The sequence below is a fragment of the Sminthopsis crassicaudata genome, chromosome 4, assembly GCF_048593235.1.
Source record: "Sminthopsis crassicaudata isolate SCR6 chromosome 4, ASM4859323v1, whole genome shotgun sequence".
Classification (NCBI taxonomy): domain Eukaryota; kingdom Metazoa; phylum Chordata; class Mammalia; order Dasyuromorphia; family Dasyuridae; genus Sminthopsis; species Sminthopsis crassicaudata.
The window spans coordinates 235,996,654-236,024,284 of NC_133620.1; the positions used below are offsets into that span (position 1 = coordinate 235,996,654).

Consider the following 27,631-nt stretch of genomic DNA (forward strand, 5'->3'; position numbering starts at 1 on the left):
GGTTATATACCTATTTATTGTCATGCTGTTTCTCTCCTTAGATTGTAATCTCCTTGAAGTCAGGAACGTTTGCCCTTCTTTGTATCTCCACCCTGGACACAGAGCCTAAAACACAGTTAGTTCTTCTTTTATGCTTGCTGATTGATTGGACTGTAACCATTTCTTATGCATATAGAGAGATAGAGATGCAGAACAGAAAGAAAAATTGTCTCAGAGCCAGAAGACCTAGATTGGAATTCTGGATCTGAATTATTCACCATATGTAATATCCAGGGCTTTCAGGAAATGTTAGCTCAATTTCACAAATATGCAGTCTGAGTTGAATCAAAATTATATCATAGAGTAAACATATTCCTTTTGTGTTTTCTCCCTAGTCTAGCACTCATTCTAGCAGAATATTTGCATCTGCTCTGGTTTCTGCTCCTCTCAGGGTTCCAGAGGTTAACCTGGTACTCCTGGGACCAGAATTGTGTGTTTCTCATTCACAGGTATAAGCTTGCTGACTCAACTCTTAACAAAGTAGTCAAAACAAAAATAACAATGAGATAATATTCTATCTATAAACCTGGAGCTTGTCTGCCGCCTCCTTTAAAAATCGCGTACACACACATACACACACAGGCTTTACAGAAGAATGGAAAGAAATTTAATATACCTTATTAGTAAGTCATATGTGTAAGGTATTTGTAGCAAAGACGAATCAAAAGCCTAGAACTAATGGCCTGGATATAATTTTTCTTTTTTTCTTTCTTTTTGGACGGGGGTTCTAGTCTGGCTTTATTAGAAGTAAAGAGCTTTAAGAACTGGGTGGGCTGCAATGGTAGAAGCAACAGGCTGAAAATGGGGCTAACTCTTAAAGGGAGGAGGGGAATTTCTCCAGTGGTGAAATAAGGGAGAGACATGGGGGGAAAATAGAAGGGAGGGGAGACAGGATAGGGTCTGGATTCAAAGGGGAGGGGTAAACAGGCAGAAAGTTAATTAGCAGGAGAGCAGGGAAGTTTGAACAGCCATCAGGGCCCTTTTAAGTTGCTCATAGGTGACAAACATCACTACATCCCAGGAGCCCAAGTGGAGAAAGGAAGGCATGAACCCCTTGTAGAAGGCTTGGGGTCCCTCCTTCCTAAGCATGGTGAGGGCACAGTGGCCAGCGTTGGCGTATGGCCCATGTCAGACTTCATGTATCTCGTCTTGACCACATCCACAGGGGAAGCTATGATGTTGGTGCAGAAGCCAGCCCCGAAGGCTGAAGTAAAGTGGCAGTGAAGGTCGCCTTCAGGAGGGCATCTTTGATGAGCTCATAGGTCACCAGCTCAGCACAGTTGATGACGGCATTGCGGGCAATGTTGGGTAAAGTTCCTTTCCAAAGTCCCCGAAGCCCCTCCTCTCAGGCAATAGTCTTTTAGGCATCCATTGTGCCCTGGTATCTCCAGCTGCTGCTGCCCCGAGCCTGGGCCTGGAACCAAACCTTCACCACATATGTGGGCTGCTTCAGGGTGGGACCAGATTGTTCTACTTATAGGCTGAGTTTCCATAATGACAGATCACTCTGATGCTGAAGAGATAGAAGGCTTCTCAGCTAGGTTGGATTGAGTCACTTTTCTGCTGGACCAGGTTACTGTACTGCTGAGTCATTCTTCCTCTTGGCTGGACTGATCTTATTCCTCAACAAAAGAAAAGAGTTGCAATCTTTTTTTTTTTTTTTTAAAGTAGATTCATTTAGCCAAAGATCTACAGAAGCTTCTCCAAAACAGTTAGTTTATTGGACAGACTGAGGGATTTTCACTTTCTAAGAAGCAAATTTCAGTGCATTATAGTAGCATAGTTTTTCTTTTGCCAACCAAAGTCTTCCAGTAAATAGGTGATTGTGCAGAAAGGTATAGTATCATTTTCCTTTCATTATTCTTTGAGGGTTTGTCTTTGATCATATTCCCTAGATCAGAATTAACTCCTGTCAGTAAAGACACTTCACTCTAATTTATGTTGATCCCCTAGTAGAACATACTCATCTCTGAAGACTTGCCCATTACCAAAAAACGAATATTTGTTAGTTATAAAAAAAAGCAGCTCTGGATTTCAGAATTCAGTAATTTTTTTTTTTTTTTTTTTTAAATTTTAAACTTCTCCTATTGGCCTACTATAAATAATCAGCTCAGGAATAAAGGCATTGTACTACATTTTGCCTCAAGCAAGTCCATTGTCTTATCTATTTTCTTTGTGTTTTTCTTAAATTTTTCTTCATCTTTGTCCTTTCTGAATGGAAAAATTGACAAAATATGAAAAGGGGACACAAAAATATCACATACTTGCTGTATGGTGAATTGACTGTCTGTTAAAAATGGATACCAAATATAGATACAAAACATGAAACACAAGTAGTGGGGAGTGACAGAAATACCAACATTGTGTTTTCTACTCTCCAATCTCTCTTTCTCTTATTAGGTTCAATATACAGTGGAATACAATATAGAACGGTGGCTAGAGTAGTAAATTTGGAGTTAAGAATTCGTGGGGTAAAATAATACCTCTTATACTTAAAAACTGTATGGGTTTCATCTCTCAGTCTTAATTTAATTTTCTGTAAACTCAGGTTAGTAATGTGTGTTATATTGATTCCATGGGATTATTATAAGACTTAAAAGAGATAATGAATGTAAAACATCTTGTACTTTTTTAAATGTCAGCTATTTCTTTTTAGTAATAATAAAAGAAAGTCTCTGGGTTCCCCAAACAGCTGCTTTATGTTTATCTTTCCCTAAACAAGGGCTTTCTAGTTAACCTCCTCATTGTTAAATCAATTCTGCTCAAAGGTAACAATGTTTTATATTCATTCACAATAAGATTTACTTTCTTTTCTTCCTAGAATTCAGGTCAATTCTGCCTTATTATTAGAAAAATGAACTTAGGAAGGAGTTTGCGGATTCCCCTTCCTTATGTAACTCGTTTACTAAGCTAACATTGTTTGATCTTGGAAAAGCCAACCTTTTCTCACCCTATTTTCTCAGCTAAAAATATGACATGATGAGGTTCCTTCCTTACCTATTTTATTGGATTAACATGAGGACAAAATAAAACAATTTATGTGTAAAAACACTTTACAAAGTACAGTGTTGACTATGAATGCAGTTAGGGCAGGAGATATGCCTGATCTATCTATATCTCTTGAAGTAATATAGAATTTAAAACTAGTAAAAACAAACAAACAAAAAGAATCCACTTTAACTTCCTATTTTGCAGATGAGTAAGTTGACTCATCCTGTTGAATGACCTAAGGTCATCTACATAGTGACTAGAGGACCCAGGATTTTTATTATAGATCTTCTCTTTCAAGATTCAGTGATCTTTCCATTACACTATAACAAATACAATGCTGGACACTGCAAATATTCAATCAAATGTCATTTAGTGATCAAGTGATGACAGGTTATGACAAGCTGTTTCACCTCCTGGAAGGACAACTATCCCACAAAATCTGGTATAGTATTTTCTGCTAACATTAGCTGACAGTAGAGCTAACCCTAGCTCTAAGTATCTTTTTTTTTTTTTTTTTTTGTACTTAGGTTATCTTAACCTCTTAAGATCTAAGATATATAGAAAATCATTCAGTAAAGCAAATCCATCTTGAAACTTCAAAAAATAGATACAAAGAAAACTTTATAGTTTTAAATTGTTTGGATAGAATTTAAATACATATTTAGACTTGCAGAAAAGTCAACATGATGTTCAAAAAACTCCACAAAAATTAAAACAAAAACTTCTCGAAATCTATTGTTTCTACTGTTTTAAGTTATTTAAACATCATTTAGTTCCCATTGTTTTCTTTTCACTTTCTCTAACGTGTTTTGTTCAAACCTAGAATACTGTAATACCTATTCTTTGTTTATTTATGTTTGCATATATATATATATACACGCATAAACACACACATTGCTCTCCATACTTTAGTTTCTTTTTTAATGTCAAGCATTTATCTTTTTCTCTCTCATACTTCCTCCCACATACATAAATAATTAAAGAAAGGAAGAAAAGAAAAGATACCAAATTTTTTATCATATAAGCACAGCCAAGCAAGACAAATTCTCAAATTCGTTTTGTCCAATTTTTTTTTCTTTCACTTTTTTTTTCATTTTGGTTCCACTTCCCAGTCATGAAATCTTCCTCTGGAATCATCATTAGTCATTATATTCATCACAGTTCTTAAATGATTTAATTGTTTGTCTTTATAACAGTGGTGTTATAAAATAAATAATTGTCCTGGATCTGTTCACTGAATCTGAAACTGTGCATTTTATCATTCCTTAAAGCCTACTATTGTATTATGTTACATTAATTTGGTAAATGTTATTTAGTCATTCCACAAGTGATGTGCACACACCCCTACTTTCCAGTCTTTGTCACTTCAAAAATGTTGCTACAAATAGTTTTGTGCATACAGAATTTTAGCTTTTTAAAACATTTTAAATCCCCCAAAATGTCAAATTAGAAATTCTTAAAATCTAAGGGACAAATATTTTTTTTTAAATTAAAAGTTTCAGTTGGTAAAAACAATATCAGCAGTAGATAGTGTTAAAAACCAAAACAGATAAACAATTAGCTAATGATTAAAAATAAGGAAGAGAAAAACCAAATCACTACTATACTAGTATCAGAAATGTAAAAGAATTCATAAGAAATAAAGGAAATTATGAGAAACTATTCTGTCCAACTCTGTCCATTAAATTCAACAACTTAAATCCAAGAAATGGATGAATATTTGTGGTAATATAAAATATCTTTATTAACATATAAGAAACAAACATTTTAAACAACTTATCTCAAAAAGCAAAATTAAAGAAACCATAAATGAATTCCATTAGGAAAAAAAATCAAGACCAGATGGATTCACAAGAGGATTGTTTGTTATTAAGGTTATTTGTGATCAGAAAAAGAATCAAGGAACTTGAAATTTTTATTGTGGCTATAATGCTGATATATTTCTATGACTTTTCTGGGTAATTAACCTAATTGCCAAATTATTAAAAAAAACTAACATTCTATACTTATTGGAAGGTCATGATGTGAATTTTGTATCATTTAGAAAGAATTTTATTTTTGAATGCTGGGATAAAAAATTATTTTTAGGAAAAGAATAGAAGAGGCTTCTTGTTTGTTGAAGAGAGAGATTTTGAACAGAAATTCCTAGATTCATATTCCTGTTCTCTTATTTATTATTTTAGGTAATTCATTAATCCTCTGTAAGCCTCAGTTTGATCCTGGTAAAGAGATTGAGTAAAATAAAATCTAAGATCTTCCAGATCTAAATCATTTATATATTTAATCCATAGCAATTTTTAGAGATATTAATTTATTTATTTGCATGGTATATCTAATTTCCATAATATATCCTTTGTCCACAAAGTATACAAAAGCAGGGATCTGATGGTCAGAACACAGAACAGAGATTAAACTTTTTGTCTTATGGACAACTTTAGCAGTTTACTAAAACTTATAGAACTCTTCTTAAAATAACTTTTTAAATGCACAAAATAAAATACATAAGATTAAAATGGAAACCAATCATATTGACATATATTTATAAAAATATTTTAAAATATAAATTTGCTGATATCAGATTAAAAATCAATGGTATACTAGAGGATTTATGATGAAAATTCCTATACCCAAAGAAGGAATTAATCAGGTCTGAATATAGATCAAAATATTCTCTATTTCCCTCTCTATCTCTCACTTTATTTTTAACTTAATTTTTCTTGAGGGCTTTATTTTCATTTAGTGGGAAATCTGTTTTCTTTTACAACTTGACTGTTATGCAACATTTTTCACAACTTCACATGTGGTTTCTTTATTGTGGCAGAGATAAGGGAGAGAACTGAGAACTCAAAAATCATAAAAACAAATGTAACAAAATTGTTTTGAATGTACCCAGGGAAATCTATTAAATAAATATATATTTTTTAAAAATCAACTTGGATTAAAAAAAAAAGTAAAAATAGAATCATTGCTATAGACATATTTTCTAGCATTTATTCCTTTAAGAAAGCAAAACTTTTATCTTCATTAGGATGAAATATAAGTTTAATGAGTGCATTCTTAAAGTTGGTGATTCTTAGTGAATGATTGGAAAAGAAATGTTATAAAGATCTTTCTATTAATTAAAGCCATATAAAACTGGAAAAGGATGCCTTGGGAAGTAGTAGGAATGCCAGTGAAGTATCCTCAACCATTTCATTAGTGGTCTTCAAGCATAAACAAGATAACCACTTAGTGAGTATATTATAAATGAGATTCTTATCCAGGTACAAGTTGAAAAGGTATTCTTATTTAATAAATGATTCCATCCCTGAGATACATGTATCCATATAAGTCGAAGTGTACATATGTGCTTTTATATGTGCTTATTTAGATTTATTTTAAATACATATGTTATTCACCAATCGCTAACAAAATGTGTGCAACTGTGAAAAGTGCCTAGTTTTCCTTCTTGCAGTTTACCATATTTCTCTTGACTCTAAGTACAGACATGTAAGAAATATACATAGATCTCTATTTAGAGAAATACATGTAGATCCATCCAGAGAGAGGAGATGGTTATAAGGGGAAGTCATGGAAAGTGACAAAAATAGGACTTAAAGGGACTGAGGCTCCTAGACTTTGGAGATGGGAAAAGGATAAGATAGATGCAAGATTGGAATAGTAAATGATTCTCATATATCATAAATAATGTTTCATCTGTCAGAATTGCCCCTCCCCCCCCAAAAAAAAAGACTGAACAAAAAAAAATTTGAATCCCAAGTTCTTGCTCCATGCAGAATGGTTGTGCACAGGAGAGACAGGGATAGGTAAGGCTACTTAATTTTTTCCCAGTCTGATCTTTGGCTTTCCCATCCTTTGCTGATGTATGTTTGAGGCAAAAAAGGAAGGCAGAAAAAAAGAGCATGTTCTCTATGCTTTTTAAAATCCTGGTGATTTCCTCTGACATTCCTTGACCTGCTCATTCAAAGTCAACCTTCAGAATAAAAGAGAATAGGAGAAACGTGGTTTTATGGGTGCTGTGTATACTTCTACATTGGTCAGAGAGATTAAAAAGTCATCAGATTCTCTCCCATGTTTAACAGAAAATGGATTCTATTATACCAGTATCCTTTTCTGACATTTCTAATGTTCTTTTCTCTAAATTACAATCATTCTCTGGGTGCAGGTTTCTTGGGCAGCTTCTGGAGGTGGCCTTGGCTTCAATTCAGAATAATCACTCCAAATGCAGCCAGGAGTTAAAGTCCAAACTCTCTATTTTCTCTTTCCAAATTTTATCTCCTTCACTTGGGCTCAGCTAGTTTTCTGGAGGCCTTCCTCTCTCTTTGGTTCCTGAGAGCTCTTGTCTGAATGTCTCCAGCCAGCACAAAGGTGGAAAATGGAATGAATCAGACTCTGCCTCCAAGAGTGTGGGATTGTAGGTTTCTGCCTTGTGAATCTCCCAGAAGTCAATCCTAGTTGTGAATCTCCCAAAGTCCCCTGAAGTTCTCCCGAAGTTCTAAGAGCTTCTCACTTACATGTCCCACACTGAGTATACACCAACCATTATATCATGAGGAAACCATTATTTGTTGTAGAATTAAATCAATGCTAAATTAGATTTAACCATTGTCTCCTCAATTCCACTCAGTATCTTGTTTCAAGTTCTGGCCCATAATATCTCTTACAAGGGTCTGATCTATCATACTAAATTAGATAATTATTGTCTCTATTCATTCCAGTGACTTAGCACCCTGTAAGAATCCTAAGAGACTACTTGGGGGAAGAGGAGCAATTGCAACACTTTGGAAATCATTTTATGAGTTTCATGAATTCCTATGAAACTTTTCTCTTCACAGAAATAAAAAGAATCAATTATAGTTATCTCATGCAAGTAGGTATACATAATGTTAGATATAACCTTTCTGGAAGTCAGTGCCGTGACTTCACAATTGCAGTAATTAGGTGGAAATTTAAAGTAAGGCTGATGATTATGGAACAAGTCAAAATTCATTCAAGACACTTGGTCACACACATATACATGTGCCTACATATATATATATATATATATATATATATATATATATATATATATACATATAATATATATATAATATATATACATATTATAATATATATGCACACATATGTGCATATCAGTATATGTGTTCATATATACATATTCATAATATATATATATATATATGTGTGTGTATATATGAATATATATATGTATATATACAGGTGTATAAAAGCTAAGTAGGATTGCAAAGGTAAGAGATGGAATAAAGTAACTAATTATTTTATTTTCAATAATTAAATTATTTTATATTCAATTGAAGTGCAATAAGGCACCTCAGGATATACATTAGATATATTTAAAATACCATGTTTTGGCATATAGTAAAATAATAAATGAAAAGTAATAAATGCTTACAATAATAGCAGAGGGAAGAAAGGATGACATATGAAAAATGTGTCATAAGGATAAGACTAGCAATGGAGATGAATTAGAACATTACTCCTAATAAGCCAGAAAATGGCATTTAAGATATCTATTTATCTTTCTAAAGCTATCCAGGAAATTCAGAGTCCCTGTAGAGTGAACTAAGGGAAAGATCAGGTAAGTTATCTAGCACTTATTTCATTTCATTTATATCAATCCATACGGCAGCCAGTGGAAAAATGAGTGCAGCAAGGTTTCCTGCAAATGAATCTGTCTCACTCATAGGGTTGCCTGAGTTTAGAGAAAGCTCATCAGCTGAAAATCTCAAACTACATGCAAAATCTGTAACTTCAATCCTAGGAGTACTTGTGTCTTAGTCTTACAACAGGAAGCTGGTGCTAATAACTCCTGGAAAATCAAATAGAAAGAAGCAACAAAGAATCTTTGAAATCTTTGCTTCTGATTCTCTGGTAAAACCAGACTACTTGTTATCTCCTGCACAAGTGATTTTTAGGAGGATTGGACTTGTGTCATATGAATTTTTACAGTATTATTGTGCAATAGGAACTCAACATTTGTTCAATAGAATTAAACTAGCTAAATTATATGGGATTATCAGGTAACACATGTTTCACCAGTCAGACAGAAATATTCATTAACCCTCTGATCATAGAGATGCTATTTTCTGGAATTATTTCAAAATGGATTTATCTTAGTATAGTGGAAAGTTCAGGAGGCATCATTTGATACTAATTTCTCTGAAAAAGTTCTGGGACATTTAGTGTACGATATACTTTAAGAATCAACAATCTGAATTCAGAGGGGACATGATATATAACTTCAAGTATTTTAAGGTTTGTCATGAGGAACATGGATTAAAATCACTGGTTCACCCCAGAAACTAACCAGAAGAATAGGCAGCAGTTGAAAAAAGGCAAATTAGAAATAAAAAAATTGGAATTTGTGTCCATGAGTAGTGGTGAGTTTGTGTTCTTTAGAAGTCTTAAAGACTAGTCTGTAAGACATGTTAGCGTAGGATTGCTTTCAGATGAGGCAGGGCTATATTTCCACTTAGATTTCTTTCAAACTCTAAAATTCTGTGATTTTTATTTGGAAATGCTGTGAGCTCTCAACTGTATTCTACCACAAGTCTTGGGCAAGACTGTTCAGAATAAGAGAACTGACATAAATGATACAAAATCACATTAAACATTAAGATTAATTCTAAATACAGAATCTCAGAGCTCAAAGATCCAAACATGTCATTTAATTCAGGGGGCAAAAAAATTTTTGACTAAATAAGAATTTATTAAGTATCACCTACATGCTGGTAAATGGGAACAAGCCAAAATTGAGTCACCCTTAATTAATTCATGATCTTGTTGAGGGAGGGTAGGAAAGGAACAAGCTGTACAGAGATAAATAAACTGAAAACATAAAAAATAACTCTCAAGGGAGGAAAGTGCTAATAATCGGGGGCTAAAGGAATTAAGATAAATAATCAATTATAATTATAAAGCACTCCATGGTTTACAGAAAAAAACAAAACAAAAAAACAAAAAACAAAACAAACAAACAAAAAAAAAAACAACTTTATTTGTTTTAGTTCTTTTGGTCACAAACTCTGTATGGAAATGTAGGGATTAAAAATGTCCAATCTACAGTAAGAGAGACTCAAGTAGAGTTCTGAGTCAATGAAATTTTATTAAAGGGTACATAGTTCCTCCTAATGAAATAAACTTCAGACCTTCCTCATGATATAAGAAGTCCTCTTTCTTCTAGTACCTTGTTCTTATAAGATTTGATACCCAATATGCAAAAAAAAAACAAAAAACTAAAACAAAAAAACAGTATGGCAAAATACAGAATCTCACTGGTTGATAGATCTTATTCTTGAGGGCTAAAAGTGAAATGTTAGTGGGGAGGTGGGAATCACAGGATGGATGAAGCATGGGTCATCTCTACTGACTAAATGGTCATAACATGATAAACAAGGAATAGTTCGATTTACAAGAACAAAGGAATTGCCAGTTATGGCTATCAGTTGTGGAGCAAAATATAATGTAGGAAACTAAAAAGAAAAACAAAGGTTCCAATCACTGTAATATCAGGAACAGTGGATTATTAATCATTTATAGAGAGTATGATAATGATGAAGTTCTCATATTTACTTGTCCCATTTCTTACAGTTGCTCAGTCTCTGAAACATCCTCTGATGCAGTCTCTGGAAACCTCTCCTGTTAGGAATATTACAATAAGCAGGGTTTCAGAACAGCTTCTGGTTTTTATTTTTATTTTTATTTTTTGCTTTCCTACTTCAAGAGATCCTCCTCTCTGTTAAAAATCTCTGACAAAAATCAATCTTAAAACAATTCTAGTTTTGTGACAAAATGTAGGTCAGATAGTGAAACTTAGATCCAAGCTTAATAACATTAAAATGAACATTGCTAGATGAGAGAATTTACATTCTAGATTCAAATAAGAATTGAAAACTTAAAAAAATTCTGAACCCCAAATTTATATTATTATCTCTACCTAATCTTATTACAATTATTTATTAAAAGCACCTGAAAAATTATAACTCTAGGTATTTTTCTAGGTATTTTCTTTCAGCTATTCATCTCTCTCCTAGAAGGATGTGATTTTGCTAGGAAAATTTTAATAGAACATTTCTTTTTGTGATAACGATCTCTATTATACAATTGAATGCATTTAAAAGTTGACAAAGTAATTGCAATTGTCAGAAAAATTCTTGGATGGGCGTATAATTACACTGAGTAGTCAATTTCAAGACAATACAGATCAAACAAGTTATTTATAATAAAACATGCTTGTTTTTCAAACATGAAATAAACCCAAATATCCATTTAGGTAGCACAAGATAGCTATCATTTTTATTAATAATCTTTATTTTATAATTATAACATTTTTGACAGTAATATGCATGGGTAATTTTTAAAACATTATCCCTTGCATTCACTTCTATTCTGATTTTCCCCTTCCTTCCCTCCAACCTTTCCCTAGATGGCAGGCAGTCTTATACATGTTAGAAATGTTATCTTATATCCTAGATACAATATATGTGTGCAGAACCGAATTTCTTGTTGCACAGGAAGAATTGGATTCAGAAAGTAAAAATAACCTGGGGAAAAAACCAAAACAAAAATGCAAACAGTTTACACTCTTTTCCCAATGTTCTTTTTATGTGTGTAAGTGATAATCAATTGGAACTGAATTAAATCTTCTCTTTGTTGAAGATATCCACTTCCATCAGAATACATCCTCATACAGTATTGTTGTTGAAGTGTATAATGATCTGGTTTTGTGCATTTCCATCAGCATCAGTTCATGTAAGTCTCTCCAAGCTTTTCTGTATTCATCCTGCCAGTCATTTCTTATATAACAATAATATTCCATAATAATCATATACCACAATGTATCCAACCATTGTCCAAATGATGGGCATCCATTCATTTTCCAGTTTTTAGCCACTACAAAAAGGGCTGCCACAAATATTTTGGCACATACAGGTTCCTTTCCCTTCTTTAGTATTTCTTTGGGATATAAGCCCAGTAATAGCACTGCTGGATCAAAGGTTATGCACAGTTTGATAACTTTTTGGGCATAATTCCAGATTGCTTTCCAGAATGGTTGGATTCATTCACAACTTCACTAACAATGCATCAGTGTCCCAGTTTTCCCACATCCCCTCCAACATTCATCATTATTTTTTCCTGTCATTTTAGCCAATCTGATAGTGTGTAGTCTTAATTTACATTTCTCTGATCAATAGTGATTTGGAATACTCTTTTATATGAGTGGAAATAGTTTCAATTTCCTCATCTGAAAATTGTCTGTTCATATCCTTTGACCATTTATCAATTGGAAAATGGCTTGATTTCTTATAAATTAGAGTCAATTCTCTGTATATTTTGGAGATGAGGCCTTTATCAGAATCTTTAGCATTTAAAACTGTTTTCCCAGTTTGTTACTTCCCTTCTAAACTTGTTTGCATTAGTTTTGTTTGTACAAAATCTTTTTTATTTGATGTAATCAAAAATTTATATTTTGTGATCAATAATGATCTCAACCCCTTCTTTGATCACAAATATTTACCTCCTCCACCAGTCTGAGAGGTAAACTACCCTATGTTCCTTTAATTTATTTATAATCACATTATTTATGCCTAAATCATGGACCCATTTTGATCTTGGTATGTAGTGTTAAGTGTGGGGTTCATGCCTAATTTCTGCCATTCTAATTTCCAGTTTTCCCAGCAATTTTTTTTTGTCAAATAATGAATTATTATCCCAAAGTTGGGATTTTTTGGTATTGTCAAACACTTGATTGCTATATTATTGACTATTTTGTCTTGTGAACCTAACTTATTCCACTGATCAACTAATCTATTTCTTAGCCAATACCAAATGGTTTTGGTGACTGCTGCTTTATAATATAGTTCTAGATCAGGTACAGCTAGGTTACCTTCATTTGATTTTTTTTCATTACTTCCCTTGAAATTCTCGACTTTTTGTTTTTTGTATGAATTTTGTTGTCATTTTTTTCTAAGTCATTAAAATAGTTTCTTGGGAGTTTGATTGGTATGGCATTAAATAAGTAGATTAGTTTAGGGAGTATTGTCATCTTTATTATATTTGCTCGGTCTTTTCCAGAGCACTTAATGTTTTTCCAATTATGTAAATCTGACTTTATTTTTGTGGCAAGCATTTTGTAATTTTGCTCATATAATTCCTGACTTTCCTTTGGGATATAGATTCCCAAATATTTTATACTATGGACAGTTATTTTGAATGGAATGTCACTTTGTATCTCTTGCTGTTGGATTTTGTTGATGATATATAAAAATGCTGAAGATTTATGTGGATTTATTTTGTATCCTGCAACTTTGCTAAAGTTCTGAATTATTTCTAATAGCTTTTTAGTAAAATCCCTGGGGTTCTATAAGTATACCATCATATCATCTGCAAAGAGTGATAGTTGGTTTCCTCATTACCTACTCTAATTCCTTTAATCTCTTTCTTGTCTCTTATTGCCAAGGCTAGTGTTTCTAATACAACATTGAATACTAATGGTGATAGTGGGCAAACTTGTTTCACTCCTGATCTTAGTTACTTTTTTTCATAGAACCAACTCTTAGTTTTATTAATTAATTCAATAGTTTTTTTTTAACTTTCAATTATATTAATCTCTCCTTTTATTTTTAGAATTTCAAGTTTCATGTTTGGGGGTTTTTAATTTATTCCTTTTCTAGCATTTTTAGTTGCAAGCTCAATTCATTGACCTTCTCTTTTTCTATTTTGTGCAAGTAGGCCTCCAGAGATATAAAATTTCCCATTATTACTGCTTTGGCTGTATCCCACACATTTTGGTATGATGTCTCATTATTGTCATTTTCTTGGGTGAAAGGTTCCAGTTTATCCCCATTAGATATGATGCTTACTGACGGTTTTAAATATATACTCCTGACTATTTTTAGGAATAAATGGATAAATAAAAGTCCATTTATTCCTATACTCTCAAGTGTTTTTATTAGGAATGGATGTTGGATTTTGTCAAATGCTTTTTCTCCACCTATTGAGATGATCATATGGTTTTTGTTAATTTGGTTATTGATACAATAGATTATGCTAATAGTTTTCCTAATATTGAACTAGCCCTGTGTTCCTGGTATAAATCCTACTTGGTCATAGTGTATTGTACTGGGCATGGTTTTCTGTAGTCTTTTTGCTAATATTTTATTTAAAATTTTAGCATATTCATTAGGGAGATTGGTCTATAATTTTCTTTCTCTGTCTTCAACCTAGCTGGTTTAGGTATCAGTACCATATCTATGTCATAAAAGGAATTTGGTAGGACTCCTTCAATCCCTATTTTTTCAAATAGTTTATATAACATTGGAGTTAATTGTTCTTTAAATACTTGGTAGAATTCACATGTAAATCCATCAGGTCCTAGGGATTTTTTCTTAGGGAAATGGGTATTAGCTTGTTCTATTTCTTTTTCTAAGATGGGACTGTTTAACTAATTTACTTCTTCCTCTGTTATTCTGGGCAAGCTATATTTTTGAACGTATTCTTCCATTTCATTTAAGTTATCGAATTTATTGGTATAAAGTTGGACAAAATAAAGCCTTTTTAATTTATTTTTTTATTAATTTTATAATTATAACATTTTTTGACAGTACATATGCATAAGTAATTTTTTACAACATGTACTCCTTTTTGTTCCGAATTTTTCCCCTCCTTGCCTCCACCCCAGCCCCTAGATGGCAGGCATTCTCATGCATATTAAATATGTTATAGTATATCCTAGGTATTATATGTACCTAGGATATATACAATATCTATGTGCAGAACCATATTTTGTTGTTGTTGTTGTTGCAAAGGGAGAATTGGATTCAGAAGGTAAAAATAACCTGGGGAAAAAATGCTAACAGTTTACACACATTTCCCAATGTAACTTCTCTGGGTGTAGCTGATTCTGTCCATCATTGATCAATTGGAATTTGATTAGCTCTTCTCTATGGTGAAGATATCCACGTCCATCAGAATACATCCTCATATAGTATTGTTGTTGAAGTGTATAATGATCTCCTACTTCTGCTCATTTCACTCAGCATTAGTTATTGTAAGTCTCTTCAAGCCTCTCTGTATTCCTCCTGCTGGTCATTTCTTACAGAGCAATAATATTCCATAACCTTCATATACCATAATTTACCCAACCATTCTCCAATTGATGGGCATCCATTCAACTTCCAGTTTCTAGGTACAACAAAAAGAGCTGCCATAAACATTTTGGCACATACAGGTCCCTTTCCTCTCTTTAGTATTTCTTTGGGATATAAGCCCAATAGCAGCAATGCTGGATCAAAGGGCATGCACAGTTTGATAACTTTTTGGGCATAGTTCCAAATTACTCTCCGGAATGGCTGGATTCTTTCACAACTCCACCAACAATGTATCAGTGTCCCAGTTTTCCCACATCCCCTCCAACATTCATCATTATTCCTGTCATCTTAGCCAATATGACAGGTGTGTAGTGGTATCTCAGAGTTGCCTTAATTTGCATTTCTCTGATCAATAGTGATTTGGAACACTCATATGAGTGGAAATAGTTTCAATTTCATCATCTTAAAATTGTCTGTTCATATCCTTTGACCATTTATCAATTGGAGAATGGCTTGATTTCTTATAAGTTAGAGTCAATTCTCTGTATATTTTGCCGATGAGGCCTTTATCAGAACCTTTAACTGTAAAAATGTTTTCCCCATTTGTTACTTCACTTCTAATCTTGTTTGCATTAGTTTTGTTTTTACAAAAGCTTTTTAATTTACTGTAATCAAAATTTATATTTTGTGATCAATAATGATCTCTAGTTCTCCTTTGTTCACAAATTCCTACCTCCTCCACAAGTGTGAGAGGTAAAGTATCCTATGTTCCTCTAATTTATTTATGATCTCATTTTTTATGCATAAATCATGGACCCATTTTGATCTTATCTTAGTATGTGGTGTTAAATGTGGGTGCATGCCTAGTTTCTGCAATACTAATTTCCAGTTTTCCCAGCAGTTTTTTCAAATAATGAATTCTTATCCCAAAAGTTGGGGTCTTTGGGTTTGTCAAACACTAGATTGCTATTTTGATTCACTATCTTGTCCTGTGAACCTAACCTATTCCATTGATCAACTAGTCTATTTCTTCACCAATACCAAATGGTTTTGGTGACTGCTGCTTTATAATATAGTTCTAGATCAGGTACAGCTAGGCCACCTTAATTTGATTATTTTTTCATTACTTCCCTTGAAATTCTCGACCTTTTGTTCTTCCATATGAATTTTGTTATTTTTTCTAGGTCATTAAAATATTTTCTTGGGAGTCTGATTGGTATAGCACTAAATAAATAGATTAATTTAGGGAGTTTTGTCATCTTGATTTTATTTGCTCAGCCTATCCAAGAGCACTTAATGTCTTTCCAATTATTTAAATCTGACTTTATTTTTGTGGCAAGGGTTTTGTAATTTTGCTCATATAATTCCTCACTTTCCTTTGGGATAGAGATTCCCAAATATCTTATACTATCAACAGTTATTTTGAATGGAATTTCTCTTTGTATCTCTTGCTGTTGGATTGTGTTGGTAATGTATAAAAATGCTGAGGATTTATGTGGATTTATTTTGTATCCTGCAACTTTACTAAAGTTTTGAATTATTTCTAATAGCTTTTTAGCAGAGTCTTTGGGGTTCTCTAAGTATATATACCATCATGTCATCTGCAAAAAGTGATAGTTTGATTTCCTCATTACCTCCCTCCCTCCCCCCGATGACAGGTAATCCCATACATTTTACATGTGTTACAATATAACCTAGATACAATATATGTGTGTAAATACCATTTTCTTGTTGCACATTAATTATTAGCTTCCGAAGGTATAAGTAACCTGGGTAGATAGACAGTAGTGCTAACAATTTACATTCACTTCCCAGTGTTCCTTCTCTGGGTGTAGTTATTTCTGTCCATCATTGATCAACTGGAAGTGAGTTGGATCTTCTTTATGTTGAAGATTTCCACTTCCATCAGAATACATCCTCATATAGTATTGTTGTTGAAGTGTATAGTGATCTCCTACTTCTGCTCATTTCACTCAGCAACAGTTGACGTAAGTCTCTCCAAGCCTCTCTGTATTCCTCCTGCTGGTCATTTCTTACAGAGCAATAATATTCCATAACCTTCATATACCATAATTTACCCAACCATTCTCCAATTGATGGGCATCCATTCAACTTCCAGTTTCTAGCTACAACAAAAAGAGCTGCCATAAACATTTTGGCACATACAGGTCCCTTTCCGCTCTTTAGTATTTCTTTGGGATATAATCCTAATAACTTGCTGTTTTTTTTTTCATAGAACCAACTCTTAGTTTTATTAATTCAATAGATTTTTTACTTTCAATTTTATTAATCTGTCCTTTTATTTTTACAATTTTAAGTTTTGTGTTTGGGGATTTTTAATTTGTTCCTTTTGTAGCATTTTTAGTTGCAAGCTCAATTCACTGACCTTCTCTTTTTCTATTTTATGCAAGTAGGCCTCTAGAGATATAAAACTTCCCCTTATTACTGCTTTGGCTGTATCCCACACATTTTGGTATGAAGACTCATTATTGTCATTTTCTTGGGTGAAGTTATTAATGATTTTTATGATTTGCTATTTCATTCAATCATTCTTTAGTATGAGATTATTTAGTTTACAAATGTTTTTTGGTCTATTTTCCCCTGGCTTTTTATTGAATGTAATTTTCATTGCATTGTAGTTTTAAAAGGATGCATTTACTATTTCTGCCTTACTGCATTTGAGTTTTGAGTTTTTTATGTCCTAATATATGGTCAATTTTTGTATAGGTTCCATGAACTGCTGAGAAGAAAATGTACTCCTTTCTGTTTCCATTTAGTTTTCTCCAAATATCTATCATATCTAAATTTTCTAGTATTCTATTTACCTCTTTGACTTCTTATTTTGTGGTTTCATTTATCTAATTCTGAGAGTGCAAGGTTGACATCTCCCACTATTATAGTTTTGCTGTCTTTTTGCAGCTCTCTTAATTTCTCTTTTAAGAATTTAGATGCTGTACCACTTGGTGCATATATGTTTAATATTGATACTGCTTCATTATCTATGCTACACTTTAGCAGTATATAATGCCCTTCCTTATCTCTAATTTTTCTAATTCTTAGAGTGCAAGGTTGAGATCTCCCACTATTATCATTTTTCTGTCTATTTCTTCTTGCAGTTCTCTTAATTTGTGTTTTAAGAATTTCAATGCTACACCACTTGGTGCATATATGATTAATATTGATATTGCTTCATTATCTATGCTACCCTTTAGCGAGATATAGTGCCTTCCTTATCTCTTAACTCGATTTTTTTTTTTTGCTTTTGCTTGATATGAGATGAGGATTGCTATCCCTGATTTTTTGTCTTCACCTGAAATACCAGATTCTGCTCTAATCTTTTACCTTTATTCTGTATATATCACCCTGCTTCAGATGTGTTTCCTGTAAACAACTTATAGTAGGATTCTGGATTTTAATCTAGTCTGCTAATCACTTCCTTTTTATGGGGGAATTTACCCCATTCACATTTATGGTTAAAATTACTAATTTGTATTACTTGCCATCTTGTTAACTCCTGCTTATGCTTTTCTCCTTTCATTTCCAATTATCCCCCTCCCCAGTATTAAACTTGTTTGCACCACTAGCTTCTCACAGCCCTCCCAGTTTAGTATCCCTCCTCCATTTTAGAGTTCCTCCCCCTATTTTACCCTTTTTCCTCACAATTTCTATATTCCCTTCTGCCTAGATTACTCCTTCCCTATTCACTTTTCCCCTCTCTTTTCCTCAACATTTCAATGAAGTGGAAGGAGTTTTATATATTTTAAGCCAATTCTAATGAGAATATGCTACACATTATGTTCATCCCCCTCCATTCTTTCTCTCAGATATAATAGGTTACCTTTGCCTCTTCATGAGTTGTAGTACCACCACTTTGCCCTTTTTCTGGTACAATTTCCTTTATACCTCTAGTTTGTAGGACAAATTATACATGTGTTCTTTATATAGCATTAAGGTAGAAATATAGTTCTCAAGATTTCTTTTTACCTTTTTAGGAATCTCTTGAGTTCTATATTTGGAGATTAAACTTTTTGTTTAGATCCGTTTTTTTTCATCAAGAGTAGATGAAATTCACTTTATTTCATTGAATGTTCATTTTCTTCCCTGGAAAAAGATGCTCTTTTTTGCTGGGTAAGTTATAATTGGTTGCACACCAAAGTTCCTTAGCCTTTTGGAATATCATATTCCAGGCTCTTCAATCTTTTAATGTGGACACTGCTAGATCCTGGGTAATCCTTATTGTGATTCTTCCATATTTGAATTGATTTTTTTCTAACAGCTTGCACTATTTTTTGCTACCTCTGATGCTTCTGGAATTTGGCTACTATATTTCTTGGTGTTTTGATTTTAGGGTCCCTTTCAATAGGTGATCAATGAATTCTTTCAATGTCTATTTTACCCTCTGTTTCTAAAACATCTGGGCAGTTCTCTTTGATAATTTTCTGGAAAATAGTGTCCAAGCTCTTTTTTTCATCATATTTTTTAGGGAGTCCAATAATTTTCAGATTGTCTCTCCTGCATTTATTTTCCAGGTCTGGTGTTTTCCCAAGAAGGAATTTGACTTTTTTTTCCAATGTTTCATTTTTTTGGTTTTGCTTGACTGATTCTTGGTGTCTCCTCAAGTTATTAAATTATATTTGTGTGATTCTGCTTTTCAATGAAGTATTTTCTTCACTCACTGTTTTTATATATTTTTCTAATTGTCCAATTGATTTTTAAGTGAGTTGTTTTGTTCTCTGGAATTTTTTTTTCCATTTCACCAATTTTATTTTTTAGAGAGCTATTTTCTTTTTCCAATTCACTAATTTTGTTTTTCAAATATTAGATTTCTTTATCCACTCTATCTTTAAATGAGTGGGATGACTTATCCAGACTCTCTTGCCAAGCTTCCCTTTCTTTCCCCCATTTTTCTTCTAGCTCTTGTGAGAGAGCCTTTTTGATTTCTTCTATGACAATTTTGTGTACTGAGGAGCAGATTATATCCCCCTTTGAGGATTCCTCTGGAGACAGTCTATTTTTAGTCTCCTCAGGGTTTAAAGTCTTCTCTCTATCTATATAGAAGCTATCAATGGTTAGAGTCCTTTTTAATTTTTTGCTCATTTTGTCAAAGAAGAATCAAAGAAAAGACACTAATAAGAAAAACAAATGATCTTTTTTTTGGGGGGTGGGGGCTAAATGGTGTTACTGTCCTTCCTCTACAGACTACTGGGGACAGAAGCGAAACACTATCAGGACAGCAATGGCTGTATGGTGCCTGTGCTTTGAGACTCTGAGGCTCTAAGAATGTGCTGAGACAATCCCGGTGGGCGTGGCCAAGTCCCAAGAGAGGCTAGCTTCTCAGGATTACACTTTTTACATCCTGTGTTTACAGCTTCTCTGATGATCTTGGCTTGCTGCCAGGACAAAATATCCACTCTGTGGTAAACATCATTCCACATTAATGGCAGAGATAGCACCTCTCCTCCCTCTGGTCTGCACAATGTGAGCTGCCTGCCAAGCTCTCCTGGCCTGCCCCCAGCCTGCGCCAGATCTGGTTATCATCCCCCACTCCCCCCCAGCAAAAACAGACCTTTTCTGGCAAATTTCAAGGATATTTTCTGTTCATAATAATTTGTGTTTTGTTTTTTTTTTTTCTCCAGTCAAGCATTGATTCCAATTCAGTTCTAGTTTAGAGATAACTGAACTGAGCCAGGATAAAAAGATGGGATATTTTCCATTCAAGATGAAACCGGGAAAATTGAGTAAAAAGAATCCTCTCACAGCTCATCTTCTCAGACTTCCATGTGAGAACTTACCTATAATCCATGGATGTCAGTTCCACAGGAATACTGGCATAACTTCATTGGCTTGTGTGGAATAAATTAAGGATCACATATCATTGATGTAGATGAAAAAAAGTTCAAGTTATTTTAACAAGCCATGTTCTCCAGTGACCTTTGAATGTTTTTTTTTCTAGATCTGCTTCTTTTTTGTTCTCTCTCAATAATATTTTATTTTTCCAATTATATATAGTTTTCAACATTTAGTTTTAAATGTTGAGTTCCAAATTTATTCTCTTTTCCTCTCTTATCTACCTCCCACCCCAAGAAAGCAGGCAATCTGACATAGATTAAATATGAATAGTCACTTTAAGCATATTTCCATGTTTTTCATACTGTAAAAGAAAAATTAGAAGAACAAGAAAATACCACCAGAAAGAAAAAGCCAGAAAATAAAAAAAAGATGAAAATAGCATGTTTGGATCTGTATTTTCTCTCCAGAGTACTCTCTCTATATGCAGATGACATTTTTCATCTCAAGTCTATTGGAACTATCTTGGATTATATTGCTTCCAAGAAATAACTCAATCATAGTTGATTATCACATAATTTTACTATTATTACATAATTTTTGTTGTACAATGTTCTCCTGGTTCTGTTCACTTCACTCATCATCAGTTAATGTAGTTTTTTCAAGGATTTTAGGAAATTTGCCTGCTCCTCATTTCTTGCAGAAAAACAAAAACAAAAACAATATTCCATTAAATTCATATATCATAACGTATTCAGTCATATTCCCCAATTCGTAGGCACCCAGTCAATTTTCAATTCCACCACAAAAAGAGCTGCTACAAACATTTTTGCACATGTAGATCATTTTCCTTCTTTTATGATCTCTTTGATATATAGACCTATTAATGCCCCTAAAGAATCAAAAAGTATGCAGTTTGATAATTCTTTGGACCAATACAAAATAATTGTCCATAATGCTTGAGTCAATTTAAAGTTCCACAACAGTGCATTAATGATTCTGTTTTCCTACATGTCCTCCAACATTTATCATTACTTTTTCCTTTCATCTTGACCAATATGATAGGATGAGATAGTATCTCAGAATTCTTTTAATTTACATTTGTCTAATTAATGTGATTTAGAGAATTTTTTTCATATGCCTATAAATGACTTGAATTTCTTCATCTGATAACTGGCTGTTCATATACTTTGATTATTTATCAATTAAGGAATAACTTGTATTCTTACAAACTTGAGTCAACTCTCTCTATATATTTTAAAAAGTGATGCCTTTATCAGAGACACTTGCTGTTAAGATTGTTTCCCAGATTTCTGCTTCCTGTCTAATCTCAGCTGCATTGTTTTGTTTGTGCTTACCAATTTTGCATTTCACATCTAAGTCTCCCAAACCCAAGAGACTTGTTTAGCATTGTACTGCTATTTCCACAAGTTCATACACAGTATCGGTTCAAAATAATAGCATTAAAAGATACAATTACATGAATTTCTAAATAATCCCAAATGATACCATTTATTATTCAAAGTCACATTTTCCACTTTGAGTTAGAGGTTCTAGTTACTAAAGTAGCAGTACTGTTGAATTTCACAATACCTTGTCATCAGAGTTCACCTCAAGAAACCTCATGGTCAAGGATTTCCTAAGAAGACTTCATCATTTTTTTTTCCTAACAGTAAGTCATTTATTATTACTTTCTAGTTTAAAAAACCCAAAATATGTTCTAATAATTATGTAACAGATGTATTTATAATCTAATAGTATTCAGATTGAAAAGGGGAAGAAACTTGTTTTAACAAATAGCCTTCTTGTATTTAAAATAGCACTAAAATAATAATTTAATTCTTTATAAATAATATAAATAACAACTTTTAAAATTTGTAAATTCATAGAAAGTTATTTATCTTATTATCTCTGACATTTTTATGCTAATCATATTAGTTTAGGTAGTGCCCACCTTGTGCCTGAATTTTTTATGTCTTGAAAATTACCTAAGCCTCACTTTAGAAATACTATAAAATAGATGTTGGGAATCTTTTTTTTTTTTTCTGCCAAGAGCCATCAGGATATTTATAACATCATTCCAAGTCCATAAAAATTATCAATTTGTAGAACTCAAGCAGTGGGAGGTTGTTCTACCTAGCTGTTACCTCATCATAGCCTGAGGTTGATTATGCAAATAATTTCACAGGCCTTATAGAGCCTGTATGTAGTCTGAGGGTCCTCATTTCTGCCTTAAAAAAGTTTATTTTATAACTTCTCAATTTTGTTGATATTTCATGGCAATTAGAATGGAAGAACATTTTAATAGTATTCTTACAATCTGACCATGACAGTTCTCCCAAACCACAAGTCAAGTACTGTGTTAATTTCTTTCTCCCTACAATCCTGGGATATAGGTGCATTTTTACCTCCTTTGTATATACAATAAATGATTATATTCTCTAATTTCTCATTTCTGCAATATTTTCAATCCAATTACCCAATTAGGAATGTGTGACCAAAGAAGACGTAGGGTTATTATTGATCATAAAATAGAAAACTTTGCTTATATTAAGTTAAAAAGTTTTTGTACAAATAAAACTAAAGCAGACAAGATTAGAAGGGAAGCAATAAATGGGGAAAACATTTTCACATTCAAAGGTTCTGATAAAGTCCTCATTTCCAAAATATATAGGGAATTGACTCAAATTTATAAGAAATCAAGCCATTCACCAATTGATAAATGGTCAAAGGATATGAACAGAATTTTCAGATGAAGAGATTCAAACTATTTGTAATCATATGAAAATGTGCTCCAAATAATTATTGATAGGAGAAATGCAAATTAAGACAACTCTGAGATACCACTATACATTTGTCAGATTGGCTAAGATGACAGGAAAAGATAATGTTGAATGTTGGAGGGAATCTGGGATACCTGGGACACTGATGAATTGTTGGTGAAATTGTGAACAAATCCAACCATTCTGGACAGCAATTTGGAACTATGCTCAAAAAGTTATCAAACTGTGCATATCCTTTGATCCAGCAGTGTTACTTCTAGGCTTATATCCAAAAGAGAACTTAAAGAAGGTAAAGGGATCCACATGTGCAAAAATGTTTGTGATAGCCCTTTTTGTAGTGGCTAGAAACTGGAAACTTAATGGATGCCCATCAATTGTAGAATGATGAATATTATTCAATATTATTGTTCTTTATGAAATGATGAGCAGGATCATTTCAGAGAGCCTTGGAGAAACTTACATGAATCGATGCTAAGTGAAATGAGCAGAACCAGGAGATCATTATTATATGGCAATAACCAGGTTATAATGATCAATACTGATAGATGTGGCTCTCTTCAACAATAAAATGATTCAAATACATACCAGTCAAATGACATCTACTTAGGACTGTTGTAGAACCAATTTGCCAAATACACTTCGGCATAAACATTAAGTGAACTGAACTTGAAAGCTGCAAGATATTGTTTGAGGTGTTGGCCATTGAACTTGCTACTTCCTAACACCATATGTGAGATACTTATGAATTTGGCCTCTTTAGCTCTGACCCCCCAGTTTGGTATAGTGAATCTACTAATTATAAAGATATGAAGTGTTTAGATGCTTGACTTTGGACATTCCTCTGTCAACTCTGATTCTTGCCTTACTGCCTGATTGATCTATTCCTAGCTTCTGGATAAAAACTTTTTTCATTTATTATTTTTGTTTATGTACGTCATTATTTTCTTTGTGTCCATATTTTTTCTTTTAGTTCACTATTTTTTCTTTAGTTATGACAGTCTCTGCAAATTGCTTTTAATTCTCCATAAATAGCACATTGTTTTAAACATTGCCCTCATTTTTTAACCTCAATATTTTATTTAAGTTTTAATTTTCTGTTTTTTTCAAATTAGTCGCTAGACTACAAGTTATGCTCTGGTCATTTCTTCCACAAAGTTATCTAACAAATTAAGTCATGTCTATATAATCATTGATTTATTAATTCAGGCTAAAATGTTTCAGCAATTCAGGCAATCCTGAAATCCTTATGGATGATAAAGAAAGCCCATCCAGGCTGAGGTCAGGTTGCTCTATTTTGTACTATATTTACATATTTGTGTCCATTGAGCTAACCATGGCAGACTTTATATAGAATAATTAACTATATGGTAATTTATGAGGTAAATTATTGTAGAGAGATATTTAACTATTAGTTAGGTATCTCTTAGATCCCATGAAAAGTGGTTTTTTTGAATGCAGCACTAAAATACTTTATAAGAGGGTTTTATTTTTGTTTCTTATTACAATAGTTCTGGGCATTCATTTGATTAATAAACACTAGTAAATTAATTGTTGGACATCTATATCAACACAGCTAACTAACTGGGATTCCAGTGTGCATATATTGTTAAAAACGTTTACTCTGAAACCTGACACTAGGCTAATTGTGAGGAGCTTGGTTGGAAGAGCTAGCCTCTAGAGCATCAAGCCCTGAGAATGAATTTTATTGCTTAACTTTTTAAGTTGAAAGCTTGATATTCTGAAAGAATCAAAAATTACCAAACTGATGGAACCTGAAGCTGGATTACCTTTTTTACATTACTGAGATACATTTGACTGGAAAGATGGACTGGAATAAATTAAATTGCCTTTGTTTATTCAGTCTCCTTTGATTTTTCCATTATCTCATAGATTCTCTTATTCTATTTTTCACCATCCAAAGAGATCTCCAGATGGTAAAGTGATTCTAGACCTTTCATTTCTGTTAATTAACTCAATATGTAGGGTATACAGAACATCCACAGTTTATCATTTTCATTTCATGTAATATTTCTGAAAAAAGCATGTATACATTAATGGAGCAATGAGTATGGGCTAATAGAAACAATGAGAAGAACCTGAGCATGCTAGTTGCTGGAATATTGTGATATATAATATAAATATAAATCAAATACAAATATGTATTCTTGTTCAGGAATAACTTATTTTAGATGTTTTCTGAGGTCTCTTGCTACATTAAGACTCTGTGATTCAGGTTCAGACTTGTAATTTCATTGGTATAGGGGAAATCTCAACATAATAACTCCTTCAACCAATACAGATTGACAACTCATTTGTACTAGTGTTCTAGATAGTCTTAGAGAGTAACCTAGGGGACAGTGTAGTGGAAGAGGGTTAAATAAATTATTTATGGTCATACAGTTACTATGTGTCAAAAGTAGCCCTTGAATCCAGCAATTTCTGACACTAAATCCTTTACTTAATTTAAATGCCATGCCTCTTCTGTGTATTATCAGTAATTAATATCTGGGTATGATAAATGATATTAAAATTCAGTTATGATAGATATTGATTTAGGAGTTTAGTGGTTGAAGTGTGGAGCACCTTCATTTCTTCACCAGAGGAGATAATAAAGATAAATCAAGAGCAAAATGTCTCTTCCACCCGTTATGTGCTCCAAGGATTACTGTTTATCCTAAATAGCTGGTACTTATTTAGAGAAGCAAGTACCATAAAGCCATTGGATTTCAAAATATTCTTCTATTTTTTTAAAAAATATATTTCAAAGTCTTTGTGAAGAACTCAATGTCCTTAGCTGACACAAAATTAAATCAGAGAGAGTTATGATTTGCCTGAAGATACATGGCAAAGCAAGAGTTTGGTTGGAGGACAACTTAAAGGAATATTTTGTGAACATGCATCTTAATTAGGCATTATCACTTTCCACCTTCCTTGCAGAATGAATTCCAGTATTCAGAGAATATAATTATCTCCCATGTGTGCTTTGTAGTTTTTTAAAATCTATATTATACCATAATTTGTTTCATTTCATTTGTGCATCAAAGTTTTATACTCACAGCTTTCATGTAACATTTTCCACAGGACATTTAGTAGTTTTATGTGTGCAATTATATAAATTTCTTTCAACACAGATTATTTTTATAAAAATGAAAGCATTTATATGTTTGGCAATTTCTTCCTAAGTCTGACTAATAATTGGTCTCAACATATGTCTCCCAAGAAGGTACAATACTGCTAATTAGAGGCTTCTCTAGCCTGTTCCAAGAATAAAGGAAAAAGCTTCGATAAATTCATTAAATGATATTTTTCTTTCCAGATTTAATTGTCACTAATTTATGATTAAATTTAAAAATAATTTAGGCATTTCTTCCAATATTTAGAAACTAAATTGTTAATAAATTAAGATCCTTAAAAATTATAGTTTCAAGTAGCCCTGAAAATAAATGTTACAAATTTTGTTTCTACAATTTGTATTTTATAAGTATTGTTCTTTATCTCTTATCTGGATTCAAAGGTTGGTCATTAAAATTAAAATTTTCTCTAAGAGTGGGCATTTTTACTATATCTTTGCCACCTTGCATTCTATTGTAATGCCAAACCTGGAAATATTCATGTATCATAAAACTTAGAGAAGTTTGGGTATGTGTTCAAGAGAAGTATGTACTAGGTCTTATATAATTCATATTGCTAATGTCAGCATTTCTTCATATTCCTAACAGTCATTTGTGTAAGGACATTTTTGAAAAAGCATGTTGTCACAGCCCACATGCATTAGCCAGCAGTTTTTGTGAGTTACTGGCTACAACTTCTTGGTAATAAGCTTCTTTAAATGAGGTAGGCTGAACCTTTGATTGATGTACTACATACATCACGGAGCCGATAGTCTGAACTTTTCTGGGGTGGTAAGCCATAGAATTCCAT

The 27,631-nt window shown here is 32.8% G+C and overlaps 1 pseudogene; it reads right to left on the reverse strand.

The window, feature by feature from the left end:
* Window positions 1–825: 825 nt before the first annotated feature.
* On the reverse strand, window positions 826–27,631 carry LOC141540716 (dicarboxylate carrier UCP2 pseudogene; annotated as a pseudogene).